Source organism: Panthera tigris, chromosome C2 (assembly GCF_018350195.1).
Source record: "Panthera tigris isolate Pti1 chromosome C2, P.tigris_Pti1_mat1.1, whole genome shotgun sequence".
Classification (NCBI taxonomy): Eukaryota; Metazoa; Chordata; class Mammalia; order Carnivora; family Felidae; genus Panthera; species Panthera tigris.
Window position 1 is genome coordinate 116,551,320 of NC_056668.1, and position 11,489 is coordinate 116,562,808.

The following is an 11,489-nucleotide window of genomic DNA, read 5'->3' on the forward strand; positions in this document are numbered from 1 at the left end:
CTCAGAATCACCTGGAGGCCTTGATAAATTACAGAGTGCTGGGCCCATCTCCACAGTTTCTCATTCAGTAGGTTTAGAGGAGAGTCTGAGGTTGTGCACATCTAAATATTTTCAATGTAATGCTGATCTGGGGACCACACTTGAGAACTGTTGTCTTAGTGAACAAAATCTAATGATTGTTGGAAAAAGAATTTTGAAAATTTAAGTAGTAAATTTATTTTCTTTCTGTGTGTGTATATATGCATATGTGAATATAAATATAGTAATTATGTAAAAGATGGATGAAATTGTTAATGTGCCATTTTCTATATAATTAAAAAGGTAGGTCTTACCAAACAAAAATCATGTAAGTACAAGTACTTAGGAAGTTTATGTAACATTTGTTTTGTTTTTTGTTTTAAGTTTATGTAACATTGATAATTAAGTTGACATTATTTGGAATATTTTCTTGCATTTCATAACAACAGCATGTTTCTTGATAAGAATTCATGTTTTTCAAAATAACTAGTTAACTAATCCTTTTATTGTCTAAGAAATTTCTGTAGGATTACTGCTTATTTAAGGCAAAAAGACTTCTTGGATGTTCTTTATGCCACCAACCTCAAGGTAAAGCTCTGCTAAAAAAGAAGCAAACAGATCTTTTCTTGCATTGATTTGTGTATGTGTGTGTGTATGTATGTATGGGATTACTTTGATGAGATGTAATCATTTTGCAAAAGTATTATTATGAAGTTATTTAAAAGCTATGTAGTATTGAATTTGTAGTAAGTATTAGTTGCCCAGTACTGGGAAATAATTTAAAGACGAGGAAGGCCAGTCCAAACAGTAGTGAGCTTATATTTTGTATTTTGAGTTTTTCTAAATTGTGCATACATGAAATTGCAGGACAATATACACCAGATTCCTTTGTTCTTTGCTGTGTTATAAAATTGCTACTCATATCCAGGGACTGACTCTCTAGTTTTACCATACGTGGCATTTTTATGAGCAATGTTTAACACATGTTTAAGAATGTAGGAAGGAACTAGGATTGGCAGAATGAAAAAATGTGAGCTTCATGCAATGGAAACACAGATTTGAACTAATAATAATTTATTACATTTTCTTACTGAAAATGTGGTTGAGTACTAGTTAAGCAAGCCTTTCCTTAAGAGAAAGAATTGACTTTTCATACTCCTCATTAATGTGTATAGTATCCCAGAACTTCTCACTTGGTCAAATTGTGGAAAAAATCTTCTAGAATTCTGCCAAGTGATCAGGCAGATAGTGTTCCAGTACAGGTGAGTGAGACACCTGAATGTTGATAACATGTGAGACCACAGGGTCTCTGGCTTCAAGGAACATAGATCCATGAAACCAATTTATCAACGGGTAGGTGCATTTTTGTTTCTTGGTTTCCAGCATTGTCCTGTTTTATTGTACAGTTCACATACTGCCACATGTGAAGTATGGAACTGATGTGTCTTTTTCAACTGAAGAAAGAAGTGCAAAGTTTATGTTCATGCCCCAATGCATTATGGGAATCAGCATTTTGAGAATTAACAGCAAAATCTCTCTTCTAGTAGTGGTTTGATTTCATCCATTCTTTGGGAATTAGGAATAAATATAAATAGTTGAATTCAATCATATTATTATATGTAAGAAATATGTAAAATGATACTATTTTTGCTTCAGAAATCCAAATATGACCTGGGTTTGATAATCTGGCACTGTCCTTTGGGTACAAAACCCTTAATGAAGCCTCCCTAAGCATTGGTGAGTAAGGGTAATAATTCCCTCTCTTTAGGGTTTTCATAATGATTAAATAAATATGTTTTACTATTATTACTGTTATTTATATTATTAATGTATCCGTGATTCTCAACTCTATTTAGATAAATGACACTACACCATAAACATTGTTTACAGCTTTCAGATAATGCATAAGTGCTCTAAGTGGGAAATAAATGTCTTAGAAAAATAATGAGAAAGTAAAGTTTTATTACTTCTGGATATTGGGTATATATCTAATCTAGCATTTTCCATACTGAGCAAATAGATGCTGTCCTACCCTACTGGTGAATATTTGTGATGTATTTCTAGTTGTCAATATTTAATTCAGATAATAACTATAATTCTTTCTGTGGGTACTTATGTAAACAAACTGCATATTCTTCAGGTTAATTTTCCAGCATTATTTTCCCCAATATTAGTTTTCTTGAGGACTTGTTCTAAGTTCAAAGTCCATAATTCAGCTTTTTCTACATCTCAAATATGTGACAAACTTTCTTCAGAGTACAATAAGGAATATTTGAGAGCATTTACACAATCATAGAATTTGACCTTTAGGAGAAACTTTTGTATTAGTTCATAGATAAAATATTGTTCACAGATAATAATATTTTATTTTTGTACATAAGAAAACTGAAGTTCCAATATTAGGTAATGTTTATTAACATGATGGACAGGTATGACATTCTCTTTTTTATACCCACAGTCTTCCACAGGATTCCCTGGTCATTTCCCTTTGTTCAGGGGGACTTAAAAATGTTCAGGAATGTTGTGTTATTCATAGGCCCATGCGTGAAGTTGGCAGAGGGCTTCCGCATGAGGGCAGCTCATCCATGGAATCCTTACCTCTTGTGTATTCATGGTTTCTCTGTCTCTTATATTTTCATATCATTTTCACTCGTTTTGAATCACTACAGTCTTTCTTCTTTTACCCAAAGCCTGGCACAAAATAGGATGCTCTGGTTCACGTTCCAGGTAGTTTGAGTCTCTCTCTCTCATATATATGCTTCAGGCTGATACCTCTCAATACCTTGCCCTCACACAAAGAACAAACAAGTACAGCAGACAAGAGCATACAAGGTTCTTATGGGCCATGATGTGATGTCTAATACATAATCTTGCCATTAACCTAGGTAATTGCATAATTTTACTGAGTAATTTCCAGCACATTGCAATTACATCAGTTTATGACACCACTTATCACAGCTTGGAAGTAGGCAGGGCCCAAGACTTGCTCTAAAACAATAGGATGTTAAAATGAGATGGGTTTCTCCTTCTTGATTAGGTTACAGTATATAACAAAGGTATGGGATGTCATTCTTACCTTAGCTGAGAAGTCTTAGAGAAAGATTTTTCTCTATTGTTGACCTGAAGAAGTAAGCTACCACACTGTATGTGAACCTAGGGAGAGGTCCAGGTGGCAAAGAACTGCAGATAGCCTTCAGCTGACAGCAAGCAATCCGACACCTCAGTCACACAGCAGCCAAGAAGTGAATTATGCCAACAAACCGAAAAGGCTTGGGTACACATTCACCCAGTCCAGCCTCCAGAGGATAACGCAGCCTAACACCTTAATTGTAGCCTTGGAAGACCCTAAGCAAGGGCCTCAGCTAGGCTGTGCCCGGACTCCTGACTCACTCCTGACTCGCAGAAATTATGAGATAGTAACTGTATGTTGTTTTAAGCTGTTAAATTTGCAATAATTAATTACATAGTAACGGAAAAGTTATAAAATCAGCCAGGTCAAATTGCAATCATTTGAGCTGCTTTACCATTTTCTATGTTGCTTGTTCATAAACAGTTGCAATTTGATTTGTGAATTTTGTAATGAATAAAAATATTTCTGGATTGGAGGATGATTGTGGCATTCGTCAGGTTTCTTTTTTAATTTTCAATTTGTAAAATTTGTGATTTCTTTTATAAATCTAAAGCAATACTCACTTTCACACATAATTCTGTAGTATGTTTCTTAACGAGGGCTTGCAAAATTTTATCTGCTTTGGCCCTTCAAATTTTAGATTCACTCCAAACAGTAGTCACACTTTCTGGTTCTTGAACAGTTTTATACAGTGGACTGTGAGGTCCTTGAGCATCTGATCAAACCCAAAACCTAGCAGCATTGAGTTCAGGGCCATGCACAGAAATGTCAGGACTGTTTGTTAACATGGTCTAGCCCATAGTTTGTAACCATTTCTGCGAGAGGGAATCGCCTATGGTACTTTTCTAGAAACAGCTTTATTGAGATATTATTTCTATATAATAAGTTTCACCCATTTAAAGTATACAATTCAGTGGCATTCAGTATCTTTTCAGAGTTATGCAACTGTTATAGTTTGCTAGGGCTCCCATAACAAAATACCTCAGACTGGGTGGCCTTAACAATAAAAATGTAATTCGTCACAATTCTGGAAGCTAGAGGTTCAAGGTCAAGCTGTTGGCAGGTTTGGTTTCTTCTGAGGCCTTTCCCCTTGGCTTACAGATGGCCGCCACCTTGTCACTGTGTTCACATGGTCATCTGTGCAGGCATGAATCTGGTGTCTCTATGTCCTAATCTCCTCTTCTTGTAAGAACACCATGTGAATTTTGTTACCGTTTTTCCCATTTCCCTGTTGACTGCCTTCTTTCCCTTACCTCTCATGGATCTTCCTCACATAAGCTTTCCACTGAGCTCTTTGCTATTTTTTTAGGCCTCCAACTTACTTCCTGCCTATCTTCTTCCTCTTTTTTTTTTTTCTCCTTTACCTCCTTGTCTCATCTTCTTTCCTTTTTCTTTCTCCTTAACCTCAGTTCTGAGTATCTTCCAAAGAAATGATGAAATGTTGGACTACAGAAGTTAGAAGACCTTTAAGTTTTCTGTGTAACTCAAATATAACACATGCTTCATAAAAGTCTGGCTCCTCATTGATAAAAAGCACATTATTTTTGAAGTGCTCTTGGAATTGAAAATATGTTTTCTTTGAATGCAACCCTGTTCAAAGATAGGATACATCAAGACTTCACTTTATGTGTTAATTGCATATCTTTATAATTTAGTACTATGCAGTCATAGAAATGATGCTAGAAAAGTTAAATGTAACTTCTGGTCTGTACAGGATGGCATAGATTTGTCTCCTCATGCTCTTCCCTACTACATACCATTATAAACTCTGGAGGAAACTGAAGAGACAGCAAACGATAACTGAAAGTTGGTAAAGAATGGGGAACTTGTTTGGGACCCCAGCATGGGTGCGGGGGGGAACAATACAGCAGCCGGTATCTTACAATCCCCACCCACTATAAGAAGATTTCCAGCTCTGGCATTTCTTGATGGCAGCCTAGAACAGAGTGTGGCCCAGGTAGGGAAACTTCTCTTCCTGACTGATCAGGAGTCCCATCCGCAATGCCGGGGGACACTGATTGAATCACAAGGGACAGATTGGGAAGAGCCCCTGACTTTAAATAGCCAGAGGAAGTGCTCTTCTTCCCTCTCAGGCCTGAGACTGTGCTCTTCCTCCCAGAGACATCAGGTAGTTATAGGACGTCAACCAGGGGGATCCCACCACACATGTCTAGACCATGAAGTGCTCTTATCTCCCACAGGGCATGAGACTCTTCTCCCGAGCCCGGAAACGTCATTTAGCTGGCAACACTGGCAAAAGGTATCATAATAAGACAAACACCCAACCTGGGAAATGTTCATTGTCCCATGTGCTAGAGCATCTCTTCTCTATAGGCAAGAGGCACTCAGCCTGGGGAAGCTCCTTCAACTTCTTGAAACAGCTACAGCTGGGACCAGTGACGACTGCAGGTTACAAACTAAGACAAGCAGCAGATAACAAAATAGCACTGTATTGGTTCTGAAAATAATAGGGTTATTGGAACCATTGCCCATAGAATTAGGCCAAAGATAGGGGACTGCCTCCTAAAACAAAAAAAATTTAAAAGAACCCAGGGCCTCCTTATAAAGAAGCCAAAATGTCCAGGATACAGTTTTTTAAAAGTCACTCATTACAGGAAAATCACAACTTGAATGAGGATACAAAATTAATTGATAACCAACACCAAGATGAATCATATATTGTAATGATCTCACAAAGATGTCAAAACGATCATCATAAAAATGATTCCATAAACAATTACAAGTTCTCTTCAAGGAGATGGAAAAATAGAAAATCTCAGCACAGAAACCGAAGGACCCAAATGGAAATGGTAGAGCTGAATACAGTAACAGAAATTTAAAAACAAACAAAAAACATGCTACATGGGTTCAGTAGTAGAGTGGAAATGAGAGAGGATAGAATCTATGAACTTTATGTAACTGACCCAATCCAAACAACAAAGAGGAAATTGATGAAAAGAAAATGAACAGAACCTCAAGGACCCATGGGACAATAACAAAGAACCCAAAATATTTGTTATCAGAGAGGACAAAGGGATAGAGATTGAAAGAGTATTAAAAAAAAAAACAACAATGACTAAAAACTTCCCAAGTTTTGACAAAATATGTAAATCCGCAGTTTCAAGAAGCTGGCATGTGTGTCTGCAAGAAAAATCCCAATATAAGTCTACATACCAATTAAAACTCCTAGGACTAATGAATGAGTTCAGAAAGGTCACGGGACACAGATCAAGCTATAGAAATCAATAGCATTTGTATGTACTAAGAACGAGCATGTAGGAAACAAAATTAGAAATATGATACCATTTACAATGACTCCAAGGAAGATAAGACTTAGGTAGTCTTTTCCAGGCCTTGATTTTAGGCAGAATGATAACTCACAGTTTATTCATAAATTTCATAAACATGCACAAGATCTGTATGCTGAAAGTTACCAAAGATATAAATAAAGAGATGGGTATACTGTTACATTGTATTGGAAGAGTCAACATAGTAAAGGCATTCTCCCCATATTGATGTATAATTTTAACATAATGCCTCTTAAGTTTCCAAAAAACTTGTTTTGTAGACAGGCTTATTCTAAAATTTGTATATAAAGGCAGAGGTCCTAGAAGAGCTACAAAAAGAAAATTACGAAAAAGAACAAAGAGGTAGAACTCCCTCTACCCAGTGTTAAGGCCTAATATGTGGCTATACTAATGAGGACTGTGTGGTATTGGTGGAGGCAGTCACATAGATGAATGGAACAGAATATGCAATCCAAAAATAGATCCACACAAATTTATTCAACTGATTTTTTTACAAAGGTTAAAAAAAAAAGTTCAATTGAGGAAGGATAGCTTTTTTTTTTTTTTTTTTTTTTTTTTTTTTTTTTTTTTTTTTTTTGAGACAGAGAGTGTGAGCAGGGGAGAGGCAGAAAGAGAGGGAGACACAGAATCTGAAGCAGGCTCCAGGTTCTGAGCTGTCAGCACAGGGCCCGACATGGGGGCTCAGACTCACGGACTGTGAGATCATGACCTGAGCCAAAGTTAGATGCTTAACCGACTGAGCCACCCAGGCGCCCCTAGCTTTTTCAATAAATGTTGCTGGAGCAGTTGGACATCCACAGACAAAAATATAAATCTCAGCATAAACCTCATACTTTGCACAAAAATACCTCAAGATGCACCAGATGTTTTAATGTAAAAATGTAAAACTATAAAATTTTTAGGAAAATGGAGAAAGTTTTTAAGATCTAGGACTAGGCAAAGAGTTCTTAGACTTGACAACAATATCACAATACATAAAGAAAAAATTGATAAATTGGACCTCATCAAAACTGAAACATACTGGTTTGCAAAAGTGTCTGTAAAGAAAGTAAGACGATAAGCTAAGATTGGGAGAAAAATTTGCTAATTACATATCCCAAAACGGGCAACTATCTAGAACAGAAAAAGAACTCACAAAACTCAGTAGCAAAGGATAAACTGTTGTCTAGTATTCTATGTTGAGTGAAAATATGCTTTAGAAATAAAGATGGCATTAAGATATTTTAAGGTAAAGTGGAAATTTTCACTACTATACCTGGACTACAAGAAATGCTAAGGAAAGTCTTTCAGGCTGAAGGGAAATTATGCCAGCTGAAAACTTGTATATCCATGAGGAATAAAGATCATTGAAATGGCACATGGAAAGACCTTTTTCTCTTAAGTCCTTTAAATTCTTATGAATAATTACACCAAAAGTTATAACCCCAGAGGAATTTATAACATATAGAAGAGATTCTACATATGGTAATTGTCACAAAAATGATTAAATGGACCCACATATTTTTAGTGTTTCTACATTAATATGAAGTACTATAATATTAGCTCTAATAGGCTGTAAAAAGTTAAGGATATGTACTATTACCCCAGAAAAAAAAAACACTAAAAATTAGATAAAAATATAACTAAACATTCGATAGATTTATTAAAAGCCAGAAATTTTCAGTATGGATAAAAAAAAAAGAACTGACTATATACTACGTATAGATGTTACACTTTAAAACAAAGATACAAGGGCCTCCTGGGTGGTTCCGTTGGTTAAGCGTCCAACTTCAGCTCAAATCATGATCTCATGGCTCCTGGGTTCGATCCCCATGTCAGTCTCTGTGCCGACAGCTTGGAGCCTGGAAGCTGCTTTGGATTCTGTTGTCTCCCCCTCTCTCTGCTCCTCCCCACACACTCTCTGTCTCTGTCTTTCTAAAAAATAAATAAACGTTAAAAAAAATTTTTTTAATTCCTTATAAAAAAATAAAGATACAAAAACCACCAAAGACCTTGAATAGCCAAAGCAGCCTTGAAAAAGCAAAGCAAAGCTGGAGTCATCACAATTCCAGATTTCAAGTTATATTACAAAGCTGTAGTAATCAAAATATTATGGTACTGTCACATAAATAGACACATAGATCAATGGAACAGAATAGAAAACCCCAAATGAACCCACAACTATATGGTTCATTGATCTTCAACAAGGCAAGGAAGAACATCCAACGGGAAAAAGAATGTCTCTTCAACAAATGGTGTTGGGAAAACTGGACACCAACATGCAAAAGGAAGAAACTGGAGCACTTTCTTACACCACAAACAAAAATAAATTTAAAATGGATTGAAGACCTAAATTTGAGACCTGAAACCATAAAAATCCTAGAAGAGAACATGGGCAATAACTTCTTTGACATCGACCATAGCAACTTCCTTCTGGATATGTCTCCTGAGGCAAGGGAAACAAAAACAAAAATAAACTGTTGGAACTTCATCAAAATAAAACCTTCTGCACAATGAAGGAAACAATCAATAAAACTAAAGGGCAACCTATGGAATCAGAGAAAAGATTTGCAAATGACATATCTGATAAAGAGTATCCAAAATATATAAAGAACTTACAACAACACCCAAAAAATGAATAATCCAATTAAAACATGAGCAGAAGACATAAACAGACATTTTTTCCAAAGAAGACATCCAGATGGCCAACAGACACATGAAAAGATGCTCAGCATCACTGATCATCAGGATCATGCAAGTCATGCAAGTCAAAACCGCAATGATATATCACCTCACACCTGTCAGAATGGCTAACATCAACAACAAAGGAAACAGTAGGTTTTGGCAAGGATGTGAAGAAAGGGGAACCTTCCTGCACTGCTGGTGGGAATGCAAACTGGTACAGCCATGCTGAAAAACAATATGGACCTCAAAAAGTTAGAAATACCCTAGGATCCAGCAATTGCAGTACTAGGTATTTACCCAAAGAATACAAAAAGTCAGAGGGATACGTGCACCCTGGTGTTTATAGCAGCATTATCTACAATTGCCAAATTATGAAGCCAGCCTAAATGTTTATTAATGGATGAATGGATAAAGAAGATGTGGTGTAAATATACAATGGAATATTACTCAGCCATAAAAAGAACGAAATCTTGCCATTTGCAGCAACAAGGATGGAGCTAGAGAGTATTATGCTAAGTGAAATAAGTCAAAGAAAGGCAAATACCATATGATTTCACTCCTATATGGAATTTAATAAAACAAATGAGCAAAGGGGAAAAACAAAGAAAGAGGCAAGCCAAGAAACAGACTCTTAATTACAGTGAACAAACTGATGGTTACCAGAAGGGAGGTTAGTGGGGGGATGGGTCAAATAGTTGATGAGTATTAAGGAGTGCACTTGTGATCAGTACTGGTTGTTGTATGGAAGTGTTGAATCACTATATTGTGCACCTGAAACTAACATTGCACTATATGTTAACTGTAATTTAAATAAAAACTTAAAGATACAGAAAGACTGAAATTAATGAATGGAAAAATGTACCAAGCAAACAGTAAGCATAAGAAGGCTGGAGAATGATATCAATATCACAAAAAGTTGTATTTAAATAAAAGATATTATCAAAGATAAATAAGGGCATGTCATAATAATAAAATATTCTACTATATCTTGAATAAAGATATAATATAGAAAGATACAGCAATCTTCAGTATACCTGAAAACAGCCTTATGATTCAGGAAAAAAATTTGAAAGAATTAAAAGAAGAAATGGACATTTCCACAATCATAGTTGGAGATTAAAAAACCTCTCTCTCAGTAATTGATAGAACAATGAGAACGATAGATAGATAGATAGATAACCAAGATCTGAATAGCACTATTAACTAACTTAGCCTAATTGATATTTCCCAAGAACTACAGAATACATGTTCTTTTCAATTATAAATGATATATTCATTCTGATATATCGCATGCAGGGCTATAAAACAAGTCTCAGTAAACCTAAAAGAATTGAAATCATAGAGTATACCCTCTGGCCATTATTGGATTAAAGTATAAATTACTAATAAAATATCTTTAAACTGGCAATATTTGAAAATTTAAACACCATATTTCTAATCTATGGAAGAAAGAAGAAATCAAAAGAGGAAGGATAATGAATTATAATAATACAACATACCAAAATTTGTGTGGTACACCTAAAATAGTACTTTCAGGAAAATTTGTATCTTAAACTATTTATATTAGAAAATTTTCTTTAGAGGGAACCATTTAAGACCCCACCTAAGGAAGTAAAAACTCAAAGTACACATAACGAAGAAAATAAATATATCCGAACTCAATGAAATTTAAATATAAATGGAAAACCTCAACAAAATAAACCTACCTAGACTTACCATGAAGAAAAAGAAATTATGATTATCAGTAATTGAATAAACAAGATAGTGTATATAAATATCTTGAAAATATAACTATGCAACTTCACAAAACTAATGCAGGATATAGTGGAAAATGTACATGGCCTGTGTCTAATACTGGAATTAAATTTCTTATTGAAATCTTTCCACAAGGAAATCTCCAGGTTAAGATGGTTCGCTGATTAATTCTATCAAATACTTAAGAAATAATACCAATATTACAAAACTCTTTGAGAAAATACAGAGAAGAGAAACACTTTACAATTGGTTTTATAAAGCCAGTATAACTTTAGATTTGAAACCTGACAAAAATATTACCAAAAAAGGAACACTCTAAACCAATATCTCTCATAAACTAAGTCACAAAAGATTTTTAACAAGATACTAAGAAATCAAGTCGAGTGATTTAGAGTGCAGAAGAATACATCTTGATCAGAGGAGTTCATTCTAAGAAGGCAGGGCTGGTTTGACATTCATAAGTCAACCAATGTAATTCACCATATTAACAATAAAAGACAAAGTCACTATGATCATTTCAATAGATTGAAAAAAGCATTTGACAAAATTCAAAGTTTATTCATGATAACTCTCAGCAAAGTAGGAATAGTAAAACTTTCTCAACCTGACAAGTG